Source organism: Pleurodeles waltl, chromosome 11 (assembly GCF_031143425.1).
Source record: "Pleurodeles waltl isolate 20211129_DDA chromosome 11, aPleWal1.hap1.20221129, whole genome shotgun sequence".
In the NCBI taxonomy this organism is placed as follows: domain Eukaryota; kingdom Metazoa; phylum Chordata; class Amphibia; order Caudata; family Salamandridae; genus Pleurodeles; species Pleurodeles waltl.
The window spans coordinates 7,052,925-7,080,010 of NC_090450.1; the positions used below are offsets into that span (position 1 = coordinate 7,052,925).

At 42.8% G+C, this 27,086-nt stretch overlaps 1 protein-coding gene across 1 annotated transcript in view; it reads right to left on the reverse strand.

The window, feature by feature from the left end:
• Positions 1-578: 578 nt before the first annotated feature.
• The window catches only part of OSTN (osteocrin), a 218,751-nt gene continuing 192,243 nt past the window's right edge, over positions 579-27,086 (reverse strand). The window contains exon 5 of the mRNA XM_069212778.1: positions 579-6,451. The gene's annotated coding sequence lies outside the window, so the exon portion shown is untranslated. The remainder of the gene's footprint in view (positions 6,452-27,086) is intronic.

Consider the following 27,086-nt stretch of genomic DNA (forward strand, 5'->3'; position numbering starts at 1 on the left):
ATCAGAGCTCGTGTGTGGCCCGGTGTGAAGCTTCAGCTGAGGATGAAGGTGGCTGCTTGACTGGTTGGGTGGCAGGATGATGAGTTGATATCTACAGCACATCACCCACCCTTCATGGTCAGCAGCACTGATAATAAATAAGTTCTAATTCAAATAGATACAGGGTTCACTGAGGAGTTCATGATGTCCTGGAAGTGAGGAGGGAGGGATGGAGGGAATATGGGGCAGAGAGAGGAAAACAGCATTGATTGAAAGAAAGATGGCAGAAAGACAAAAGAAGGAGGGAAGACCTAAAAGAAATGAGTGGAAGTAGGGAGGAGGTGAAGAATGGTTGGTATAGTAGGAAGAAGAAGAAAGAAGGAATTGGATAAAAATAAAGTGCTGAGAATACAACTTTTTGGTAACAACATCAAGTCGGGAGAGGTCCCTTTGTCTCCGTATAGGGCCCCAGTTGCTTTTTGCTGTGAAATCTCAGCTTTGAAATAATATCAAATGAAGTGGCCAACTCTACAGTCCACTGTTTTTCATTTCCAGTTTTGACAGACACAACTCAAAGACAGACGAAGGAGAAGCGAGGCGCTTTGCTAACAGTAACACCTTTATTCAGCCCTAGAGCTTTGCATCTCAACATACAGTTTCATCCAGTACATCACCCCTCACTCTGCTTGACTTCTCGTGGTCCCAGAAGCAGTGGTTCTGGCTCAGACTGTGGAGCCCAGAGCCGTCAGAGGCTCTGTGGCAAGTGTCCAGGCGCACGGCTAGCCAGGCTGGCCGCTGCTCCACAGCGATGGAAGGAAAGTTTGCAGCGTCTGCTGTCACCGTACAGAGCAGAAGAAGTGGTTCAAAATGTAAAAATAAACACAACAAAACAAGCGACTGGTGTCTACAAGATGTTTTCTTATAACCTGTGGAATAAGAAGCGTATGCGATGTTGTATCGATGGATGGCAGGATTCTTAGTGTCCACTGGCAGCAGAGCTTCCTGTACCTAAGTGTTAATGACTGGCAGGGCGCTCAGCGTCCACTGGCAGCAGGGCTTCCTGTACCTAAGTGTTAATGACTGGCGGGGTGCTCAGCGTCCACTGGCAGTAGGGCTTCCTGTACCTAAGTGTGAATGACTGGCGGGGCGCTCAGCGTCCACTGGCAGCAGAGCTTCCTGTACCTAAGTGTTAATGACTGGCGGGGCGCTCAGCGTCCACTGGCAGCAGGGCTTCCTGTACCTAAGTGTTAATGACTGGCGGGGCGTTCAGCGTCCACTGGCAGCAGGGCTTCCTGTATCTAAGTGTTAATGACTGGCGGGGCGCTCAGCGTCCACTGGCAGCAGGGCTTCCTGTACCTAAGTGTTAATGACTGGCGGGGCGCTCAGCGTCCACTGGCAGCAGGGCTTCCTGTACCTAAGTGTTAATGACTGGCGGGGCGCTCAGCGTCCACTGGCAGCAGGACTTCCTGTATCTAAGTATTAATGACTGGCGGGGCGCTCAGGTACCTAAGTGTTAATGACTGGCGGGGCGCTCAGCGTCCACTGGCAGAAGGGCTTCCTGTACCTAAGTATTAATGACTGGCGGGATGATCAGTGTCCACTGGCAGTAGGGCATCCTGTACCTAAGTGTGAATGACTGGCGGGATGCTCAGTGTTCACTGGCAGCAGGGCTTCCTGTGTGGTAGTATTAATGACTGGCAGGATATCTAGTGTCCATTAGCAGGACAGAGTAGAGTATGGAAGTGTTAATGACCGGCAGGGTGTCTGGTCTTCATTAGTAAAGATCTCTTTATGGAAGTGTTAATGACCGGCCTGGTGTCTGGTCTTCATAATTAAAAGATCTCTTTATGGAAGTGTTAATGACCAGCAGGATGTCTGGTCTTCATCAGTAAAGATCTCTTTATGGAAGTGTTAATGACCAGCAGGATGTCTGGTCTTCATTAGTAAAGATCTCTTTATGGAAGTGTTAATGACCAGCAGGATGTCTGGTCTTCATTAGTAAAGATCTCTTTATTGAATTGTTAATGACCATCAGGGCACCTGGTCTTCATTAGTAAAGATCTCTTTACGGAAGTTTTAATGACCGGCAGGATGTCTGGTCTCCATTAGTAAAGATCTCTTTATGGAAGTGTTAATGACCATCAGGGAGTCTGGTCTTCATTAGTAAAGATCTCTTAAGGGAAGTGTTAATGACTTGCAGGAGTAAAGATCTCTTTATGGAAGTGTTAATGACCGGTTTTCATTAGTAAAGATCTCTTTATGGAAGTGTTAATGACCGGCCGGGTGTCTGGTCTTCATAAGTAAAAGATCTCTTTATGGAAGTGTTAATGACCTGCAGATCGTCTGGTCTTCATTAGTAAAGATCTCTTTATGGAAGTGTTAATGACCGGCAGGATGTCTGGTCTCCATTAGTAAAGATCTCTTTATGGAAGTGTTAATTACCGGCCGTGTGTCTGGTCTTCATAAGTAAAAGATCTCTTAAGGGAAGTGTTAATGACTGGCAGGGTGTCTGGTCTTCATTAGTAAAGATCTCTTTATGGAAGTGTTAATGACCGGCAGGATGGCTGGTCTCCATTAGTAAAGATCTCTTCATGGAAGTGTTAATGACCATCAGGGAGTCTGGTCTTCATTAGTAAAGATCTCTTAAGGGAAGTGTTAATGACTTGCAGGAGTAAAGATCTCTTTATGGAAGTGTTAATGACCGGTCTTCATTAGTAAAGATCTCTTTATGGAAGTGTTAAAGACCAGCCGGGTGTCTGGTCTTCATAAGTAAAAGATCTCTTTATGGAAGTGTTAATGACCGGCAGATCGTCTGGTCTTCATTAGTAAAGATCTCTTTATGGAAGTGTTAATGAATGGCAGGGTGACTGGTCTTTATTAGTTAAGATCTCTTTATGGAAGTGTAAATGACCGGCAGGGTGTCTGGTCTTCATAAGTAAAAATCTCTTTATAGAAGTGTTAATGACCGGCAGGGTGTCTGGTCTTCATTAGTAAAGATCTCTTTATGGAAGTGTTAATGAATGGCTGGATGTTTAGTCTTTCTAAGTAGGAGGGACAGGTGTATGGAATTATTAATGACTGACAGGATGCCTGGTCTTTATAAGTAGGACTGATTGGTGTATGTTTGTGTTAATGACTGGCAGCATGCCTCGCCTTCAAAAGAGAGAGGGAGTGGTATATTGAAGCGTGAATGAATGACTTGGTGTCTAGTCTTCATAAGTAAGAAGGCTTGGTGCATACAAATATTGATGACTAGCAGGATGTCTGGTCTTCATAAGTAGGATTTATTGGTAATGGGAGTGTTACAGGATGTCTGGTCTTCATAGCTTCATAACTGGGGGTTCGGTTATGGAGTATTAAAAGGCGGGATGCCTGGTGTTATAAATAGGATTTATTGGTAATGGGAGTGCTGCGGGATGTCTAGTCTTCATAAATAGGATTTATTGATAACAGGAGTGCGGCGGGATGTCTGGTCTTCATAACTGGGGGTTAGGTTATGGAGTGTTAAAAGGCAGGATGTCTAGTTTTCATAAGTGAGACAGAATGGTGTATGGAAAGATTAATGAATGGGGTGTCTAGCCTTCATCAGCTGGAGGGCTTGCTTATGAAAGTATTATTGACTGGCGTAATGCCTTGCCACGATTGGACATTGGGCCACATGTATTGGAGTGTTATAAAACAGCAGACTTCTTGACTTTCATAAGCAGTGTGTTAATGACTCGTGAAATACATTGTCTTCGTTGAGTGGCCTCCTTCACAGATGTCAGGGAATGCCTTGCTTTGTTGAGTAATGGGGCTTGGTTTATGGAAGTGATAAACATTGGGGGACTTTCATGCTTTCAGTTGCATTGGGCAAGGTGTGTAGCAGCACTAGTGACTGGTACAATGTGGAGTGGGTCGTGAGCTAATTCACAAAGGCTGGGCCAGGTGGGTTTGATAGTGGCCTGAAATGCCTACCTAGGTATTCCTAGGTAGGCATTTCAGGCCACTATCAAACCCACCTGGGTGTTTTGAAGGTGCATGCTGCTATCGCTATTAAGGCTATTAATTATGCCTGTTTGTCACTGGTGATGCAGGCTGTAGAAGGACCAGGCACAATCATCTCAACTTGCAGTGCTTGAAACCCACTCACGTATGTTTTCAGGTTCAGTGGAAGTATTAAGAGCAATAGTAGTGGTACTGTGCAGAGACTGACTGCTCCAGGTTTTGACTCTCTAAGATACTAATTCCCTAGTAGAGCCACTTGTGTGCCAGACAGGGACCACCAGAGAAGGATTGGATCACTAGACTCAGTGGAACCGTAGGGGTGTGAGTGGCTGACATAGTCCACGGTGGTTGCAGGAGAGGCCTTAATGCCTTCTTTATAAAAATGTTTATGTCCCCGATGATGGGGGCTAGAGTCAGAACTCTTCTGAGACTGCTTATAAGTTGATTATAACGTTATTTGGTGTTTGAGTAGTGCACAATTGGCCTCTAATATGCCCTCCAGCACTTTTTGGTAGCCTGACATTGACTTTCTGCATAGCTGGCATGTTTCCTGTACAATCTGGAGTGAGATGTAATTTGCAGAGATGTGTAGTCTCTGGAGTGAATTAATTTGTTACTTCACTAGTTACTTGAGACATCCCATTGGCAGTGAGGCAGAAGTCTGTCGGAACTTTGGAAAATGATCCTTATTTGAAAAAAGCAGAGAAGAAATCCAGAAGGCCCACCATGCACATAAGCTTTCATAAGCATCAAGGGAAGTGATCAGGGCATAACCATAATGTAAGAAAGTGCTTGGCAGTGAGTGTTTTTCCTAAGGCATGACTCAAACGGCATCTACAAAATAACATGTCCTAAAGACCTATTGAAGATGACATGTCCATATTGGCCAATAATAGATGTCTGTAGCCTGGGGTAAGCTAGATCAGGAGGGCTTCACCCTCCTGTTGGGCAGAGTTCTAATGTTTTACCTGACATTAGGCAGTGCTGCTAGATTTGCTGTGTATTTTTAGACAGGGACACAATATGGAATCAAAAATTAGAGAGCATTGTAAGATTAGAGTCTAGTATTAGAAAGAGCAGAGGTGTCTCATATGTTTTTTTCTGGGGGTGCTGTGGGGTTTAGATTGATACATTTGGCAGTGGGGTGGGATCTAGAGTCTGCTACCAGAGCTGCAATCCAATGGTATGCAGTGTGCAGCATCTTCTGGTTAAACCGTTGTGGATAAATGACCAGGACATGTCCTCCACGTGCCAAGGTTATAGTGTGTTCTTCATTCTTTTGTCTTCAGCATCTAATGCAGGGATATGGAGGATTGAATAATAATATAGATATAATATTATTATATAGTATAGATATCCTTGTTGTTATCTTGTCTATGTCCAATAAAGTATCTTTGATCATTTACACCTTTCTCACATTCCTCCTGGTCTTCCTGTGATTTGTCTCATCATGTGCCCTCGGCTGGTCTTTGAAGAGGCAACAAAAAGATTAAACAAATCCATAGTTTTCAACCTTGATGAGTAAGATGCTAATCCTGGATAACACAATGGTACTAAAGTAATCTGTATGGATGGCTCCCTTGGTACAACCAGACTCAATCAATCACATTGATATTTTAGGGTGATACTTCTCCTCTTTCTACTGCAGTTGCATAATATTTTACAACATTATTAAACCTATACATAGTAGAGCTACCTCTCAGGCTAATATCGCAACAACATTAATAATATTAAATTCCTTAAATGATCAATTTACAAGCCCTAATCTTTGGCCACAAATAATCCACATCCTTTCAATATGTCTAACATATATCATTGTATCAAAATAGTAAAGCCATGCAAACTGTTTTTCCCCATTCTATGGGACAAAAAATATACAAATAAATGTTTACATAGTACGGTAACAAAGACATAATACAAGTGACATACAAAGATGAAATAAAGTCATAAGATTTGACACCGGTCTTTCCTCCGCAGCTGAATAATTTCAGCTTTTTCTAAAAGACACCCAATGCTTTAGATCTGGAAGGTAGAAAAAACATGAGGGGGGTGAATGATTAACAAGTTTATCACCTGTCAAACTCCTTCATCTTTCTCCCACTTGCCCTTTTAAACACCTTAAAACACAGGTGAGCTGAATCCAGCTGACAGTCCAAAGTTGCTTCAGAAGATGCCTTCAATGTCTCCAAAGGGCCTGGTCTCACCCCAGATGAAAATCACAACTTGTCTCCTATACATTGAAAACAATTCCATGCAATTAAAAAGAAATACTCCCACGCCCTATATTCAGGCTAGAAGACTGTGGGAGTCACTCTCAGGAGTTGATGGGTTTCATGTGATGTTTGATAAGACAGCGTGAGAAGTATATACAGGTCAATTCATTATACACAGAACTCTTAATCAATGACATTGACTCCTAGAAGTATTCTTCGGTACTTTGGTTGATATTCAAGATATTTCCATAGATCACCCAGAACAGGGCCACCTGTAAATAAATAAAAGAGCTCCCATAAGATTCTTCTGAAAATGTAAGTTGCATTCACAATGTTTCATAACAGCAGATCTGCCAAGCTTCACGCGTTGGCCGGCTTTTTAAGGTATGTACATTCAGCGTCCTTGACGATGTTATGCTGCCAGTGTATGCGTTGTACACATGCCATCAGCCTAGCTTCATAGTATTGCATGCACTCCTGCATGGGTCCTGGGCTCAGTGTAGAGTAGAGTGGAGTCTGGAGTGCACTGAGTTTGGTCACTCCTGAAGTGAGTAGGGCTTGGTGGTTAGTGTTTTGACAGGTTGGTTCCCGGAAGGTTAGTGATATATGTTTTGGTCAAAGGGATTAACAATGAGTGTACTTGGACCTGATTATAGTCCGTTGAACATCATCCTTTACTGGAAGCCTTGGAACAGTTTGCAGGCATGACATGAGCATGGCTGATAATGTACATATTCCCCACAACTATAAGAAAACTGGGGATCAAAGTAAAAGACAATTCAAGTGAAAGAGTATAATGAAACAATGTATGATGCTTTTATTACATTGACCTATGTGGGTGACAATAATCACGTTCAAAATTATGTTCCTTGTAAAATGAATTTACATATTTAATAATCTTCTACCAAATGCACCACCAAGTCTTTATGTTTTTTTCAGTGTCTCTGTTAGTAATCTCTGCAGTAAAAGTAACGAAGCCAAGGATTCTTGGAAAGTGACCAACCCACATGAAGGTGTGTTTGGCTAAAGTGACTTGGTATTGTACATTGAGGAAGTTATATTACAGTATGTTTCATGCTAATTAGCTAACATAAAAACCATCCATAATGATTGGGCAGAAAATGAAAATGAGTCATTGCTTCCTTCAACAATTACCATGTCTCACTTATAGACATTACATAGAAACTGTTATTACTTTCCTCAGTCTTTGCAGATGTCTAATGACCTTTGACTGAATACCGAGTATTTTCTGATACTCGTCATCGTGTAAATCTGTGGCCAAAACATTTTATAGGAAGAGATGGGCAAATGCCGGTGAGAGAGCGTAGTTTAAACATTACCTATTTTAGATGTGAAATGCTTATATTCACAATGCTAATATTATTCATTGAAACGTATTTTAAACGTGGAGAATTTTTCACATGCATAAACTAATGTCGACTGTAAGAAATAATTGCTTGAATTATGACTAATTGAATTTATTAATACGTACGATAATTGCATTTTATTAGAATCCATAAGCCTTAAGTTAGCGTGAGTCGAAAACTAGCTGTGTAGCTCTCATATTAAAGCATATTTTTCTGTTTCGCCAGTGTGCTGACTTGCAAAAGGCCATGACCCAGCATTTGTTCTTTTTCTCCGCTTATTGTATCATTGACCGTTATATTCTCATCCGCATGCCAGTTGCTTTAGGATAAAGATGTACGCTTTGCAACAAATATGGACACTTTCAAGGACACTAAACCACGGAAAAGAGAACTCTTGACCCGAAGAACGTGCCAGAAAATGAAGTAACCCCGGATATGCCACCTATGAAAGACGTCAATTATGAAGACCAATCAGAAGGATGTAAATTATCGTAGAATGACAAATGCATTACTTAATGTATAATTTGATAGGTTACAGATAGTGGGGTGTAGTGACTATCCAATAGAATTTTGGGGGAATGTATTACGAAAAAGTTATAAAAACCCATGACACAAGAGACTCGAGAGCGTTAGGTAGGGAATGATATCGATTGCTCAATTTGGTGACTTGAGACTTAGAGAAAACCATCCTCACCCATAGACTGCCCCATTACACTTTCTTCCTTATGAGGGAAGTGTCCCCTGCCCATAGACTAGATAGACTGACGGCGATCTAACTGATGTCCTGAAGACGAAGACTGATCCTGTATGCTGACCTAATCCGAGGAGGGTAAATTATGTTGTTGCTATTGAAATTCACTTATTTGCCTTTTCTTTCTAGGTACCAACTGCTGTGTATTTTTGATTAGAGACCGCAGTTAGATGTTTTCCAAATTGATGTTCTAAATTGTTTTGCATGAAGTCCAACATGCTGATGCTAATTGTGGTTAGATGAGGCATTTCATCTTGACTGACGTGACTGACCTGGTGCTATGCTGAACTAAACATATATGAGGTTTATGCGTCTAGATTTGTTTATCTTCATATTGCCATCTTATGTCTGTGATCTTTGCATTATTACCACATTGTGACTATGCTCTTTGCTTCTTGGTACTGAGATTAATACATTTGCTATTAGATTGTAATCAATAGGAAATCAAATTCACAAAACTTCAATAAGGTGTGGTTATTCATGACTGAAAGGTCACGGTTGCGCCGAAGGTTTAACTAATGTCTAAAGTGAAATATATTGTGGTGATATATGTTGGCAATATTATTGATATAGTGATTGATATATTGATCAGTTATCTCGTCTTACGGTGTCTCACCACTGGGTACAAAGATTCATCGGCCTAAAACGAGTCCTGATGTGTATAAATTAACATAGAAGGACGCGTTAACAGTTCTGGTAGCAGAGTGACGGTTTGGCCCTTGGGGGCCCTAGGACGGTATTTCATTGTTTAATTTGTTTTTCTGTGATAATGCAATTTGGAGAGATGATGGGTTGCTAAGTTCGCCATGGCTTTCCCGGGATCTCGGAGCCTGCCTAAATGAGTTGGGAATGTTCTCGGCGCCATAGTGTGTGTGGTTAGGGTCTTTGCGCTTACTTAAGCTTATGCATCTTGTAGGTGGTTGTGAACATTTTGTGTGTATTTAGGCCAAATTAAGGCGGTCATTCCTACCTTGGAGGGCGGCGGTCGCCGCCCGCCTGGCGGGAACCGCCAGAAGACCGTACCGCGGTCAAAAGACCGCGGCGGTCATTCTGTCTTTCCCGCTGGGCTGGCGGGCGACCGCCAAAAGGCCGCCCGCCCGCCCAGCGGGAAAGCACCAGCAACGAGGAAGCCGGCTCCGAATGGAGCCGGCGGAGTTGCTGGTGTGCGACGGGTGCAATTGCACCCGTCACGATTTTCAGTGTCTGCCAAGCAGACACTGAAAATCAATGTGGGGCACTGTTAGGCCCAAGGGGCCCCACGACACCCGTTCCCGCCAGCCAGGTTCTGGCGGTGAAAACCGCCAGAACCAGGCTGGCGGGAAGGGGGTCGGAATCCCCATGGCGGCGCTGCTTGCAGCGCCGCCGTGGAGGATTCACAGGGGCAGTGGGAAGCCGCCTGGAAACCGCCGGCTTCCCTTTTCTGACCGCGGCTTTACCGCCGCGGTCAGAATAGCCCCTGAAGCACCGCCAGCCTGTTGGCGGTGCTTCCTCCGTCCCCTACCTGGCGGTCTCGGACCGCCAGGGTAGGAATGACCCCCTAAGTGTTGTTTAGCAGGAGTAGGCGTACTCCACAGTATGAGAGTAGGGAAGTTGGCATACTTCATGTGAATGTAGCGCTTGTTGCTCAAAATTATCCACGTGGTTGGCTGTCGTGTACGGACCTGTTGAGGTCTAAGACTCCGGAGTATGATGATAAATGTGGTTTATGTTGTAATCTGTGTGGTTTAATAGGTCAATCGGGCGTGGTTGACAAGTCGAGTTTGAGTTATGATGCATGTATGAAACCTTCGATGGAGATTTGACAAATTCTAAAGTGCACTAGAAGGAGTCATTGACAAGTCGAGAGTAGAATTTGCAGGTCGAATTCTGCTTGCGTATGCGGGAACTGAGAAGGAGAGAGTAGCGGCCGAAGCTTCAAGTGAAATCTCTGTAAAGTTCTGAAGCGAATGTATTACCCTCCCTGTAGTAAACCGACAGATTTGTGTTGTCATTTTAAGGTGCTCGCAATAATTTGCATTAGTTTGTATGAGTTGTAGGAGTCAGTGAAGAGTGGACCCAAGCCGCAAGACTTTGTCAGCTGCAGTGTGTGTGAGTGTGACGTCAGTGGTGCCGCGCTGAGATAGGTCAGATGCTGAGAGGGGTTGCGCACGGATTGGCTGCCGTCCGTGAGAGGCAATAGGTTGAGAAAGGGCAGGTGAAGAGTGTCCTGGGAACTAAGCCATTTCTGATTAAATACGAAATAAAAGAATCGCAAAAAATGAATTTTGTCAAGGCATTCAAAAGCGCTCTAAAAGGAGATGTATATATTGTAGCAACTGATGGGGAACCTACACCACCTGAGGGTACTCCGGCTTACATAGTGATGGAAGAGAAAGGTGTCGCACCTTGTTTATGGATGAAACAGTGGCGCAAATTAACAAAAAAGAAGGGTGTTCAGCGTTTCCAGAGCATGGGACGTTTAATCCAAAGGTACTAGAAAATCTGAGGTGGATGTTAAGTACACAGAAGCCACCACCGAGACCGGCACAATACGAGGCTTTAACGATTTGGGACTTAATGGCTCTTAGACACAGACAAGAAAGGTATCAGAGAAGGCTGAGAAGGGCAGAAAAATCATATGCAGAAGCTAGGTGGGACAATGAGAACAAAATGTGGAGAAGGGGAATCGTAGATGGATTGAAGTTATTCCCAGCAATAACCCAGGGAGAAGAGACACAGGGAAAGAAAGCCTCCTGTAAAACCGACAAAGATTCTGGCAAAACTAAAGAAAATAAGAGGTCCTGGGAAGAGGAAGATGATTCGGATGATGAGGAATTTATGGATAGATTGTTACACGATCGTCCGCCACCGTATGCGGTGAGCGACAGCGCTCCAAGCACTAGCTTGGATCCTGGGAACCAGACGCAGGAGAAGGGAGTTACTGATACGGTACAGACTAGTGATACAGCTTTGATACAGAATAGTGTCAGTGTACCCACTGCACCAGACTTGCCGATACCGTTGCAGCCTCCACCGCAGATAAAAAGAATTTACCCTGATGTTCCAGTGCTTGAGACTACTACGAACTTGATAGTGCCGCCAGACCCGATATACACAAAGCCAAAGTTAGTACAGATTGAATAGACTCCGAAGCTGGTGTCTCAACCACCACAGCTGATACCTGGGTATAACCCTGTAGCGGGACCACCGTTAGTACCTGTACCGGGTACACTGGAGCAGACCTATGGTGTTCCAGCTCCAAGAAGTCTGAGTTCAGGTCAGACACCTGCCGCTATATCGTTACCTATTACTGTTGGTCCCCCAGTGCCATTATATGCGCAAGACAAAACAGGGACGTGTGATCAGGAAGTTATGACTCAGGGAGCGATAAGAGGAGGGCCTACGAGAACTCCACAGATAATGGCCCCGGGAGAGCAAGTTAATGAGCCACTGAGACCCTGCTTGGACCTTAGTCCAGTAGGGGCACCTCTCGAAGCGATGCGTCAAGCAGGGTTGGGAGTTTTAACTCCCCAAACCATGAGTACAAATACTTCACACTCTCCAATGATACATGCAGGGAACATTTCACTGCAGGGTTTTACAGTACAACAGTTAAATGAGTGGTTAGAGAAAACTTGTACCTCACAAAAGACTACAGTAACCACACTTGAACCTGAAAAAGAAAAAAAAGACGAATACTTGAATATTGTACGATTAGGGACTGAAGCTGCTGAGTTAGTGGAAGGAACAATAGGAGTAAATAGGTTGGAATCATACACTGAGGCAGAATTGAGATATTTATGTCCCAAGATTACCAAAGAGGTAGGCAAAGTACATCAGAGATTAGCGAATTTGGCAGACAAATACAACATCGATATCGGAAATACTAAACATTTGAAAAGAAGTTACAGATTAGATTTTGACTCCAAAGATTTTGAACACATGAGATCTGCAGGCATGAAGGCACACCTGAGAGAACTGTTGCAAAGTGCACAGATTTGGGGTGCATTGGAGAAATGGGAAGGCCGATGGGCAAAGAAAAGAGATAAGGGAAAGGGAGACAGTCCAGGGTCCAATGAAGTTAGGACCACACCTAATCTGGATTCAGTAAAAATCTTACCTATGAGAGAAACAGCTGGTGGTGTTTTAGTGCATGTGCCATGGACTAGAGGAGACATGTTATCCTTTACGAATGATTATCCTAGGCTAAGAGAGAAGCCGATCGAGTGGTATCAACAGACGGACAGGTTCGTGAAGCTTGCAAAGTGTCTCTGGGAAGACTTGAATACTTTGTTTGAGATCATTATTACGCCGGATTTGTGGCTCGAGTGCAAGAGAGGGGTAGATTGGCCCACAAAGGAGCCGGCAAGAGATAAGGTGACTGGAGCACCTTCAGAAGAGGTGATGAAATATTATCATAAAGTAATAGAGTTCTTGAAACAAAAGGTGTCGCCGAAGGTGACCGATTGGCAGAAAATCGACCGGACCTCTCAAGAGGTTAAGGAGTCAATACATGCTTATTACGAGAGATTATTGAAAGCGTTCAAACATTACAGTGGTACTGAGACTATTGAACCGAAGGACATGAATCACCTTGTGTTTAGATTCGTCGAAGGGCTAAGACCGGAGGTCAGCCAGATGATTAAGAATCATTTGATTTGTTGGCAAGCTAAACCGATTGATGAAGTGTTGCAGTATGCGAAATACTGTAGTGATGAGATTGAGTTGAAGCAGAAAAAGTTGAAGGAAAAAGTGATGGTGATGCAGATAAGGGCTGCACAAGCTGGAATACAGGGAAATGGAGTTCAGCAAATGATACAGCAACAACCGCAAATGAATGGTGTGTTTCAGGCACAGCCGAGAGGCAGAGGTCGAGGGTTTGTGAACCGTGGTTCAGACATGAATAATGTTGTTATTCAAAATGACAGTCAAGGAGTGAAAAAGATGTCACCATGTCACGCGTGCAGGGGCGTGGGGCACTGGAAACGGGATTGTCCGAATATGGTGCAGGATGGTGCAGTTCAGCAAAGCATTAATGTTGGTACATTACAAAATCCACGAGGTCCAAAAGTGAGACATCAAAACCCGAATTTTCAGAATAATTTGGTACAAATGCCAGGGGTACAGCCCATGCAGCAAATGCAAATGCCGCGTTTTCAGTCAGTACCAATGCAAACAGTGCAGCAGCAGATTCCTATGGTGCCTAGACAGCAAATGCAATTACCAATGGCTCTGATGGGACAGCAACAGGTGATGCTTCCTCAGCAGGTCACAGGCCAGGTTACCAATCAAAATAACACTGTGCAACAATTCCCATTACGAGGTGAAAGTGGCATGAATGAGGATTGGTCAGATGACAGTTCAGACAGTGAAGAATGCAGGCTTGCAGCATCTTTAGAGGTGGATCAGAGAGGCCCATATGTAGAGGGAAAAGTAATGGGCTATAGGGTTTCATTTTTGGTCGACACAGGAGCTACACGCTCTACAGTTCGAAGTGCAGAAGTCCCGAGATTACCTCTCTCAGGGCGTACTATACGAGTGGTTGGTGTGGCAAACCAGTACCTGACTAATCTGATTACTGATCCGGTGCAGGTTGAAATTGGTAATTTCCAAGGCCTGCATAGATTTGTTGTATGCGATTCAAGCCCAGTATCCTTACTAGGAAGGGACTTACTATGTAAGACAAAATGTTCGATTACCTGTTCCAACGATGGAATAGAAGTACAAACAAACAGTGACAATGAGGGAGATGAGAGTCAATTCATAGAGGAAGGAGGAGAGACAAATGAAGACTACCCTTTGATTACTTTATTCCCAATGCATACTTTGATCGACCTACCTGTTGACCTACAAGGGACTGTAACAGAGAAAGTGTGGGATTTGTCTGGGAAAGAAGTAGGGTTAATAAAAGGAGTAGAACCAGTCAAGGTTCAGATAAAGCCGAATGTAGGGTTCCCACAAGTACCGCAATACCACATGACCCAGGATGTCCTCATTGAGGTGTCACAAATAATTGCAGATTTTCTCAGACAGGGAGTCCTGAAAGAAGTTTTGAGCAGTCCGTGCAACTCTCCCATTATGAGTTTGAAGAAGCCCTGTGGGAAAGTTCGAATTGTGCAGGATTTGAGAAAAATAAATGAAATTGTGATAAAATGCTGCCCTGTGGTACCTAACCCAGCAGTAATAATGTTCCAGGTTCCATGTGATGCTGAATGGTTTACTGTAGTAGACCTATCACAAGCATTCTTCTCGATACCTCTTCATGAAGACAGCCAATTTTTGTTTGGTTTCAAATTCCTGGATAAGGTTTACAGTTGGTGCAGAATTCCTCAGGGGTTTTCTGAGTCACCATCCATCTTCAATCTGATATTGAAGAAGGACTTGGAACCTCTTATGCTGCCTTTTAATTCGACTCTTGTGCAATACATTGATGATTTGCTGATTGCATTCAAAACCAGAGACAGTTGTAAATATGATACCATTGCATTGTTGAATCATCTGGGAAAGAATGGACACAAGGTGTCACCCAGAAAGTTGCAATACTGTCAAAAAGAAGTGAAATACTTGGGACATTTGATTGAGAAAGGGTCCCGAAGAATATCAAAGGAAAGAATAACAGCTGTTTTGCAGATGAATCCCCCAATAACAAAAAGAGACGTCAGGATGTTTTTGGGAATGGTGGGCTACTGTCGCCAGTGGATACCCAGCTTCTCGATCATCTCAAAGCCTTTAATAAAATTGACAGGAAAGGAAGTCAAGGACGAGCCATACACAATAACCTTGACAAAAGAGGAGCTTGAATCATTTCTAGAATTGAAAGAATGCATGTGCAGGGCACCAGCATTAGGGATGCCTGACTATGAAAAACCTTTTCTGTTGTTCTGTCATGAACGTGATGCTTGTTCTTTGTCTGTTTTAACACAGGTCCACGGAGATGCAAATCGCCCTGTAGCATATTTTTCAGCTACCTTGGACCCTGTCGCAGCAGCCTTACCGGGTTGTTTGCGAGCAGTCGCAGCAGTTGGTCAAAGCCTTTCACAATGTGAGGCATAGTCATGGGATACCCTCTGACAGTAATGGTTCCACATTCAGTTGAAATTCTGTTGCCACGAACTAAGACACAACACATGACAAATGCACGACTCACTAGATATGAGACGATTATACTGGGGTCACCAAATGTCACACTAAAGAGATGCACTGTGCTGAACCCGGCAACCTTACTTCCCAATGAAAATACAGAAATCAAAGATGGGGAAGAATTTGAGCATGATTGTCTTGAGGTGACTGAGCTCTGTACCAAACCTCGCCCAGACATACAGGATACCCAGTTAAAAGAAAACGATTGCATTATGTTTGTTGATGGGTCCTGTCTAAGAGATTCAGCAGGAACATTGAGAGCCGGTTACACAGTATGTACCATAACTGGCATTGTCGAAGCCTCCTGGCTCGAGAAAGTGTTTTCTGCACAGGTGGCAGAATTAATAGCTCTTACAAAGGCATGCTACGCAGCTGTAAATTTGAAAGTCACTATCTATACTGACAGCAGATATGGATTTGGAATTGTGCATGATTTTGGCCCACTTTGGTCACAGAGGGGTTTCATGACCTCCTCTGGTTCTCCTGTGAAAAATGGTGAACAAATAAGAGATTTGTTACATGCGATTCAGTTACCTCTTGAAATTGCCGTGGTGAAGTGCAGTGCTCATACCAGATCACAAGATTTTGTGTCTATGGGAAACAGTTATGCAGATCAGGTCGCAAGATTTTGTGCATTAAATTGTATATCGTTTAAAGAGCAGTGGGAATTGTTACCACAACCTGAAAATGACACGAGTTTAAGTCTAGTATTACGAGTGGTTGATACCTTAGATGAACTGAAAACATTACAAGGTCGTGCTAGCAAGGAAGAAAAACGTTCCTGGCAGAGAATGCAGTGTGTACAAAGGGCAGATGATCTATGGGTTTCAGAAGAGGGAAAACTGGTTCTGCCAAATAGTCTTTTGTCACAGTTTGCCCGGTTATACCACGGGCAGGCCCATCTGGGAAGAGATGCCATGATCAGATCCTTTAAGATTGATTGGTTCAATCCAAAATTCAGACGTGCCGCAGAAATCACTTGCCACAGGTGCGTCATCTGTCAACAGATGAATGCTGGAAAAGGAACTGTGGTGACTTTGAGTCACATTGGGAGAGCTGGAGGTCCATTCAAAAAAATGCAAATGGATTTTATCGAAATGCCTGTTTGTGGAGGATTGAAGTACGTGTTGGTGATTGTGTGTGTTTTCAGTCATTGGATTGAGGCATATCCCACACGTAGGAATGACAGTCTTACAGTTGCAAAACTACTACTCAGAGAACTGATACCAAGATTCAGGTTTCCGGTTTCTATAGAATCAGATAGGGGGAGACACTTCGACAATGAGGTGATTAAACTTTTGTGTGCCGCACTCAACATTGAACAAAAGTTGCATTGTAGCTATCGCCCTGAAGCATCAGGACTAGTTGAACAGATGAATGGTACCTTAAAATCAAGAATAGCAAAAATGTGTGCTGCAACAAACATGAAATGGCCAGATGCTTTACCTCTAGTACTGATGTCTATGAGAAACACCCCAGATAAGAAAACGGGACTATCCCCCCATGAAATCCTCATGGTCAGTGCAATGAGATTACCAGCGATACCTGCAAATGCACTAGTGAATATTACAGATGATATGGTGTTGGATTACTGCAAAGGCATGGCTGACGTGATTCGCTCTTTCTCTCACCAGGTGGAAGCTAACGCGTTGCCACCAATTGGCGAACCTGGTCATTCTCTGCAAGCTGGAGATTGGGTGGTTGTCAAGAAGCACGTAAGATAATCGTGTCTTTAGCCGCGTTGGAAGGGGCCGTATCAAGTAGTATTGACGACCACCACTGCTGTGAAATGTGCCGGGGTTCCTAACTGGATACATGCCAGTCACACAAAAAGGGTAACGTGTCCTGTTGAAGAGGAACTTGAAGTTTCCTGTACAGCAACTTCAGGAAGAGAAATCTCAGAGTCAGAGATCAGTCAAGAAGGAACTGAGACTACTGGAGAGCCCACTGAAAACAGCCTTGTCCCTGAAACTGTCAATGAGTTCGAGAGAGGTGACAGAGTGCCTATCTCAGTCGAGGCAGCAGGAGAACTAAGCCAAGGAGAGGTTCTCCCAGAAGTAGACGAGTTCGGGTTAGAGTCCGAACTCAGCATAGAACCAGAAGACGAAAGAGAAGGAGAAACTGTAGATACAAATCAAAACATTTCAGCGTCTCCTGAACCAGTTGCAGGTCCGTCAAGAGAAAACACCATATCACAAGAGGAGGGTGCTGTCCAACGTCCTGAAGGAAAACATCGAACAAAGACACATAGAGGCGATAATTGGCCAGACAAGTCACATCCTAAAATAAGAGAAGTATCGAATGACACCATAATAGAAGAAAGTGATACTTCACAAGCAGATGATCTGAGTGAAGGAGAGCAACAAGGTGAACGAAGATTAAAAAGAAAAAGAATAGCCAACAGAAGATATACAGGTCCTGAATGGGCATATGCTACAACCTCTGAATGGCAACAAGAGTTCTTAGCATTCTGTTTTGATCGAGAAGTACCAGGCCAGTATTACGGTATCGGAAGATATTCAAAGGGAAAACTCGACTGAAATTGAATTTAAAAGAGAAAAAAAAAGACTTTAGAAACTACTGGAAGTGACACTAAAACCGGATTTGACTTTAAAGAAACCTGATTACGACAAGCGGCTAACCGGAATTGACGAAAAAGGGTCCTGGAGTGAGTGAAGACGCTGTAATATACGCAAATAATTTTTTCTTTTTTTTCTTTTTTTCCTTAAGTTGATTGTTGAACTGCTATTCTGATTCTATACAAACATGGCTTACAGTAGCAAAGGAAGTAAGGTGTGTGGTTGGTTAGGTCTTATAATAGGTGTTGTATGTGCAGGAATGATTGTGGGAATGCCATGGAGAGAGAAAGAAACTATTAATGCAACTTTGAAACCTGAAACTACCACTACTAAACTATCACCATGGGAGAGATTTGAGCAAGACGCAAGACATATGCATGAGGGAACTAATGCAAAAGGGGAACTTTCTACTAAAGTCTTCTATCGCTTATTAAATGAGTATGTGGAAACTATGGATGCGAAAGATTGTTATGTATGTACTAAAATCCCTTCATCAGTGCAGGAGGGAGTTACTTATCATAGCCTCACTCTTACTTATGGAATTAGTTGCAGCTTGCTATTAACAAGATTCTATAATCAAGAGCATGTGCGGTACTTTTATTCAAACTTAGATGTTGTGTTTCCTTTTGTGCCTGTGATCGAATTCCTAAATAAATTAGCTAAAGAGCATGATATAAAAATAGTTAGAGGATTCTTTGAGCCAACACTTACATTTGGAACTGCTTATGCACATCGCAATAATTTGACTTGCTTATTATCTCCTGTAGAGAAAAGCTTTTTAGATCACACAGATGATAGACCTTTATGTTAAATGGACAAGATCCAGCAATCCCTGGAATCTATTATATTTGTGGACTAAATGCATATTACCGTCTCCCTAAGGGATGGTATGGGACATGTTATCTGGGAATAGTATTTCCAAAGATATACCAGATTGATGACTTGAAACAAATACCTAAAACGTCTGAATTACAACATCCTAGACAAAAACGAGAATCAGTGGTGGCTGTCATTGGTGATATATTTGGAGCCATAATCCCATCAGTGGGGGTTATCTTAAATTCTATGAGAATTCAAAAGTTGTCTACTATAGTGGATAACATGCTGACAAATTTTACAGGAGCCATACTCCTGATGGATACTGAACTTGCTGCAGAAAGAGCTATTACTCTTCAAAATCGTCTCGCTTTAGACATTCTTTTAGCAAAGAGTGGAGGTGTTTGCAAAATGCTTAATGAGCGTCATTGTTGCTCATTTATACCAGATACTAGTAAGAAAATTAGAAGCATGCTTACTAACCTTACCAGGGATAGTACAGATTTGAAGGATTTGAAATAACCTGGTGTTTGGGAGAAATTTGGAAAAGGAATTGCCAGAGTGGGAAACTGGTTTACCAACATTTGGAATGGGGTACTTGCAAAAATTATGATGGGTCTATTAATAGTTTTAATTTGTCTATTAGGATTATGGGGGGCATGTAAAATCAATGACAAAGTGAAAAGAAATTGGACTAAAAGAACCAGAAGAAATGAAGAAAGTGAAAGAGAGAAAATGTTCAATGAAATACTGTATGGGAAAGGTCACATAAAGGGCAAGATGTTGAAATGCGTATTATGCGCAAGGTGAAAAATTAAGATCAAAGAGAAAGATTGTGTGATGACGAGCGTCATCAGAGGAGGGACTGAGAGAGCGTAGTTTAAACATTACCTATTTTAGATGTGAAATGCTTATATTAACAATGCTAATATTATTCATTGAAACGTATTTTAAACGTGGAGAATTTTTCACATGCATAAACTAATGTCGACTGTAAGAAATAATTGCTTGAATTATGACTAATTGAATATATTAATACGTACGATAATTGCATTTTATTAGAATCCATAAGCCTTAAGTTAGCGTGACTCGAAAACTAGCTGTGTAGCTCTCATATTAAAGCATATTTTTCTGTTTCTCCAGTGTGCTGACTTGCAAAAGGCCATGACCCAGCATTTGTTCTTTTTCTCCACTTATTGTATCATTGACCGTTATATTCTCATCCGCATGCTAGTTGCTTTAGGATAAAGATGTACGCTTTGCAACAAATATGGACACTTTCAAGGACACTAAACCACGGAAAAGAGAACTCTTGACCCGAAGAACGTGCCAGAAAATGAAGTAACCCCGGATATGCCACCTACGAAAGACGTCAATTATGAAGACCAATCAGAAGGAAGTAAATTATCGTAGAATGACAAATGCATTACTTAATGTATAATTTGATAGGTTACAGATAGTGGGGTGTAGTGACTATCCAATAGGATTTTGGGGGAATGTATTACGAAAAAGGGATAAAAACCCATGACACAAGAGACTCGAGAGCATTAGGTAGGGAATGATATTGATTGCATCCAGAAACTCTGTCACTCAATCTAGTGACTTGAGACTTAGACAAAACCATCCTCACCCATAGACTGCCCCATTACACTTTCTTCCTTATGAGGGAAGTGTCCCCTGCCCATAGACTAGATAGACTGACGGCGATCTAACTGATGTCCTGAAGACGGAGACTGATCCTGTATGCTGACCTAATCCGAGGAGGGTAAATTATGTTGTTGCTATTGAAATTCACTTATTTGCCTTTTCTTTCTAGGTACCAACTGCTGTGTATTTTTGATTAGAGACCGTAGTTAGATGTTTTACAAATTGATGTTCTAAATTGTTTTGCATGAAGTCCAACATGCTGATGCTAATTGTGGTTAGATGAGGCATTTCTTCTTGACTGACGTGACTGACGTGGTGCTATGCTGAACTAAACATATATGAGGTTTATGCGTCTAGATTTGTTTATCTTCATATTGCCATCTTATGTATGTGATCTTTGCATTATTACCACATTGTGACTATGCTCTTTGCTTCTTGGTACTGAGATTAATACATTTGCTATTAGATTGTAATCAATAGGGAATAAAATTCACAAAACTTCAATAAGGTGTGGTTATTCATGACTGAAAGGTCATGGTTGCGCCGAAGGTTTAACTAATGTCTAAAGTGAAATATATTGTGGTGATATATGTTGACAATATTATTGATATATTGATTGATATATTGATCAGTTATCTCGTCTTACGGTGTCTCACCACTGGGTCCAAAGATTCATCGGCCTAAAACGAGTCCTGATGTGTATAAATTAACATAGAAGGACGCGTTAACACCGGAATCAGTGCCCTGAAAGAGATGGTTGCCGGTTAGATTTTGTGAGGTTTTGTTGTGGCTGCTTAAGAATGTTGGGCACAGTCTAGAATCTCTGTCATTCAGATTCAAATGGAGTGGTCTCGAGCAGAGTCTAACAGAGAGGGATACTGGACGGTTGAAGGAATGGGAGCTTACGCTGCTGTTGGGTTGCTGGTTTCTGAATAAAGCTCTTTTCACTAAATTACTGTGACAGAGCATAACACTGGCGACGAGGTGACCACCAACCCAGAACCCACGGACTTTTCTACTCTGCTCTCCTATCGTTACGCCATCTCCCATGGGCTTGCTGCGCTGTTCCTACCTGCTCGGATGAAGGTGCCTGTTTTCCTGGTTGTAAGGATGGTCTTCTCTGTGTTGACGGCAGTGTGAGCGTCTCCGGCGGCATCCATCAAGTCTTCTCTGTGTCAGCGGCAGTGTAAGCGTTTTCGGCGGTCTCCACTTGGTGGGTGTGAACACACGGTCCAGGAACATTTCCTATCTGTTCTGAACAGTGGATTTGTTTTCGTCCCCTTTTTTTTTTCTTTCCCAATTTCTAGCCGGCTACAATTTTAAGACCGGCGCGGGCCTCTAACGGACCTGGCGCGCTCAAGGGTGCACGCGCATTTGTTGCTCCAGGAGCCTAGCAACGCAGCTCTTGGCAACGGGAAGCATACGAAAGGCCTAATAACGCAAGCCTGCATTGCGTGCACAGCCATAGCAATGCTGCCTAGCAACGCGCTCGCGTCTCAATCGTTCAAGCCAGATATTATTATTATTTTTTTTGTGCAGTGTTACATTGTTTAAAGAGACTTTCTTCTACATTGGACTTAAGACTTACAACTGCAAGTTACCTTATTGTATACACGTTATGGCTACTTCTACAATGTCTCAGCCTCCTCCTTTTCTAACGGATAAAGGCGACCCGATTCTTCCGTGGAAGCGTTGGAAGAATCTTTTGGATTCCTATTTAATAGCGATAGGAGGGGAAAAGTTCTCTCCTGCAAGGAAACAAGCAGTCTTGTTGCACAATGTAGGAATTGAATGCAGGAATATCTATGATAGTCTTGAGACCTTGTCTTTTGGAGGGGCAGAAGGCGAACCCAGAGACTGCTATGAGATGTCTGTGGCCATTTTAGCAGCACACTTTTAATCCAAACTCAATGTTGTTCTTGAGAGACACAAGTTTTTTGCACGCTCACAAGGGAAGTCTGAAAGTGTGGGTAATTACATTGCTGTTTTGCGCACGTTAGCAAGCACTTGTGATTTTGGTGACATCACGGATTCCTTGATCCGTGACCAACTCGTCCGATGTACTAACAACAAGAGAGTTCAAGAAAAGCTACTGACGAAAAACCCAGACTTAAGAGAGGCCATTGCAATTGTTGAAAGGATGGAGAGCACCAATAGTTGGATTAAGGAGATGAATGGAGAGAACGATTTGTGCATGGTTCAAGCAACGCATCTTCGGGAGGAAGTCTTGAGGGTTAGCAGTGACAGTGACAGTAAAACCCCAGGATTTACCCAAGAGAGGAAGAGACAGCCTAGACTTCAACGTTGTTTCCGTTGTGGCAATACTGGACACATTGCGAACAGTCCTAATTGTTTTACGCAGAACTCTCAGTGCAGGAAGTGTGGGAAAAAGGGGCACTATGCTAGAGTCTGCAATAGTGACAAGAACAATATAGATGCTGTCACTGAGAATGTTAACAAGATGATCCGATGCATTGATTCAGATTCCAGCAACATTGTGGATGATTCTGGAATGGTAGATGTAGGACCTGTAACCATGCCTGAGTGTGCTATTAAGCTTGATGGAAAAATTGTGACAGTATTGGCTGACTCAGGTTCTCCTTATACTATGGTGGGTGACAAGAATTACCGGGCAGTTTTTGGGGAGGATTTTAATTCGTTAACAACACCTGATATCAACCCTGTCAGTTATGGGGGTCTAAAATAGAAGTGATTGGCTATAAGATCATGCGTATTCAATTCCAAAGTAAGGCCACTGTAGGAAAGGTTTATGTAGCAAAATGTGGGAACAATCTACTAGGTTGGTGTTACCAACGTGATATGGGGATTAAATTGGACCCCAATGCCAAGAGTCAGGTTAGGGTAGTGAATGATTGCAAATTGGATCTTAATATTCTGAAGGATTTCCCTACTGTGTTCAGAGAAGAACTAGGTTGTCTGTCCAATTTTGAACACAGAATTATTCTGAAGAAGAATGTCACTCCTTCTGTGCATAAAGTGAGGAGAGTTCCAAAATTAATGTTAGAACCTCTCAAAGTAGAGCTTAACAAGCTTTTGGATTCTGGTGTGATTGAGGAGATAGAGTCCTCTGAATGGTTGGCTCCCATTGTTCTAGCGCCGAAGGACAATGGGAGACAAATTTGCATGTGTGTGGACCTCAGAGACCTTAATAAGCATATTTGGGTTGATCGCCAACCCCTACCCAATATTTCTGAAGAATTGTCAGGGCTGGGTGGTTCAAAAGTATTTAGTGTACTAGATTTGTCGTCAGCATTTTTACACCCAGATTCTAGACACCTCACGTCATTTGTAACACCGCTAGGAGCCTATCAATTTCGAAGAATGCCTTTCGGGCTGGCCTCCGCTGCTGCCTGCTTCCAACGCATTAAGAGGAAAGTTTTGGAGGGGGTTTTGGGAGTCCTATTCTTTCAAGACGACATTTTGGTTCATGGCAAAATGTTAGAGGAACATGACAAAATCCTTAGAGAAGTGCTTTGTAGACTGGTCGGTTCTGGCCTCACGGTAGAGAAGGAAAAGTGCAAGTTTAGAGTTTCTTCTGTAACTTACCTTGGTCATACTATTTCCAGTGAAGGGATTAAACCCAAGTTTGAGTTGGTTGATTCTATTGTCAGCGCCCCTGAACCCAAAGACAAGGAGGGTGTGAGATCCTTTTTAGGGCTGGCAGAGTATTATTCTAAATTTGTTGCCAACTTTTCGAGCGTGACCCAACCCTTGAGATCCCTGTTGAAAAAGGGAAACGATTTTGCATGGACTAGTGACTGTGCAGCTGCCTTCACCTTCGTGAAAGACTGCATTGGGAAAATGCCCACCTTAGGCCATTTCGACACACACGCTAAAACCTTCTTGTACACTGATGCCAGTGTAACTGGACTGGGTGCGGTGTTAATCCAAAGAGTAAGTCAAGAGGAGAAAGTCATTGCCTTTGCTTCCCGTTCTCTGAAGGGGTCAGAACAACAGTATTCCGTTATTGAGAGGGAGGCTCTTGCGTGCTCATGGGCAGTCAAGCATTTCAGGTTCTATCTGTGGGGATTACCCTTTTTTGTGAGAACTGATCACAGACCCCTCGTACAAATTTTCTCTTCAAAGAAAAGTGAGGGATTGACACCTAGAATAAAGAGGTGGGTTGAAGGATTAATGGAGTATAATTTTTCTGTTGAGTATGTGCCCGGGCCGAAGAATACGGTAGCAGATTTCTTGTCTAGAAGTTCGATTGATAGTTATGACGAAAGCGAGGATGAGAGTGTCATTAGCTGGGTGAATGAGTTAGCTATAAATGAATATGAGTGGAAGACTGCTGTGGATCAAGATTCCATTAGACATGAACTTGCAGGTTTCATTGTAAGAGGGTGGCTGGACTATAAGGACATTCCTGAACCTTTGAAGAGTTACTGGAACATTAGGGATGAACTGTCTTTAAGTGGTTGTGAGGTATTAAGGGGTACTAAATGTATACCTCCCATTGGTTTAAGAAGTAAGATCATCAATTTGGCTCATGAGGGTCATTTGGGCAGGAATCTCACCAAATCAAGGTTGATATTGATATATTGGTGGCCAGGGTTGGATCATGAGGTCGAAGCGGCAGTTTAAGATTGTGTGTCATGTGCACGAAATGACAAGAGTAAAGTGGTATCGAAACCCCCACTTTCCCCAGTTGCTGTGCCTGAGAGGCCCTGGGTGAAGCTAGGTCTAGATTTTATGGATCCTTTCCATCTTCTCCCTGCTAGTGAACGGTACGTCATACTCATGGTGGACTATACTTCAAGATGGGTAGTGACTAAGTGTGTTAACTCCATAGATACCAGGACGGTGATTGAGTTTTTAATGGAGGAATTCTCACGAGAGGGTGTACCCAGCCATTTGGTTACAGATAACGGGGTACTGTTGACATCCGTGGAGATGAAGTCCTTCTTGGACTCTTTAGCTATTGTGCATTTGAGAACTGCCTTGTACTTACCCCAGGCCAATGGTCTTGCAGAACGTATGAACAGGATGGTGAAGTACTGTGTCCAGGAAGCAGTTGAGACTCGGGTTCCTCTTGGGAGTCTCCTGAGAGACCAATGGTGGGCATATCGTAGTACTCCCAATAGCGTTACTGGAATCGCCCCTTTTGAGTACATGAGGGGAAGGTTGGGCTGTAACAAGATGTTCCCAGCGTGGTTCAGAGATAAGTTGGGATCATGTGTTTCGGAGAAACTTGACCAGGAGAAACTTGGTAAAGCGTGCATGCATAGGAGCAGTCATCAACAAAAGTACAAATTGCGGTATGATTCCAAATCTTGTGTGTCCGATGTTACATGGAAGGTTGATGACTTGGTATGGCTGAAAGACCCTAATTACAAAACAAAAGGGAGGTCAAGTTTCAAAGGTCCTTTCCGTATAAAGGAGGTGCGGAAAAATGTGGTTGTGCTGGATAATGGTGATGTGTGGAGTATGTCCAGAATTGCAAAATGGAACAGCCCCAGGATTGATTCCGATAATCTGAGTAACCGAGGAGCAAACCACACCGCAAGGGATGAGTCCAAGGTAACACCATGCAAGACAACTCCTTTCAGACTCCGTTCTAAACCATTGTGGTGGAAGGACTATGTTTCTTGAATTCTGACGCTTCCTTTTCTGTATACTTCTGTGCAATTTAAATTTATGTATTACCATGTTAATTTCTGGCATTATATTGTCATATTGTTGCTTATTTGTTTTTATCAACACACATATGTATATATTTTCTCTTTTGTTTTTTTTTCCTTATGTATTCCTTCTCTAGTGTAATAAGGGGGATGTGTTGTGGCTGCTTAAGAATGTTGGGCACAGTCTAGAATCTCTGTCATTCAGATTCTGATGGAGTGGTCTCGAGCAGAGTCTAACAGAGAGAGATACTGGACGGTTGAAGGAATGGGAGCTTACGCTGCTGTTGGGTTGGTGGTTTCTGAATAAAGCTCTTTTCACTAAATTACTGTGTCAGAGCATAACAGGTTTGTATATAGGCTTCGATATTAAGAAAATCCAAGCAACAAACTTCATACATCATCTGTCTTTCAACTACTTCAGGGTGTTCAGGATCCTGGAAATCTATCACCGGAATCTCTGTCATGTTTGAAGGTAAACTTTTTGGCGATCTTCCAAAAATTTAAATTGGTTTGTACTTTGGCTCGTGACATTGTTTTACAAAAAATAAACGGGATAAAGTGACTCTGGATAGTATGAACTTTTGCAACTTTTTGAGAGTCTTCAATTAATTTAGATAGAATCGTGTTTTTCAAAAGCTCTGAACAGAATGGCTGCTTTGTCTCTCATGAATAATGATTTTTTGTTGTGTGTGGGGAGGGAACGTGGAGCTTTGATTTATATGTTCTATGAGGCTTTAACAGGATTAGATAGTTCTGGGTGACTTCTTTGATGATGTTAATTTAATCTTCATCTGCTCCTCAGGTACCGGGATTTGTAGAAATTTGAAGCTTATGTGAAAATTCTCTACAGAGTTTCTGCAACAGAAGCTCCTGCCCTAAGAGGACGGATCCCCACTCAAGGCGAGCCCATCCTTGGGGGTGCGCCAATGCAACAGTATCCGAATGTGGGCGCAACATCACTTGGGGGACGCGAGGGCAGACCG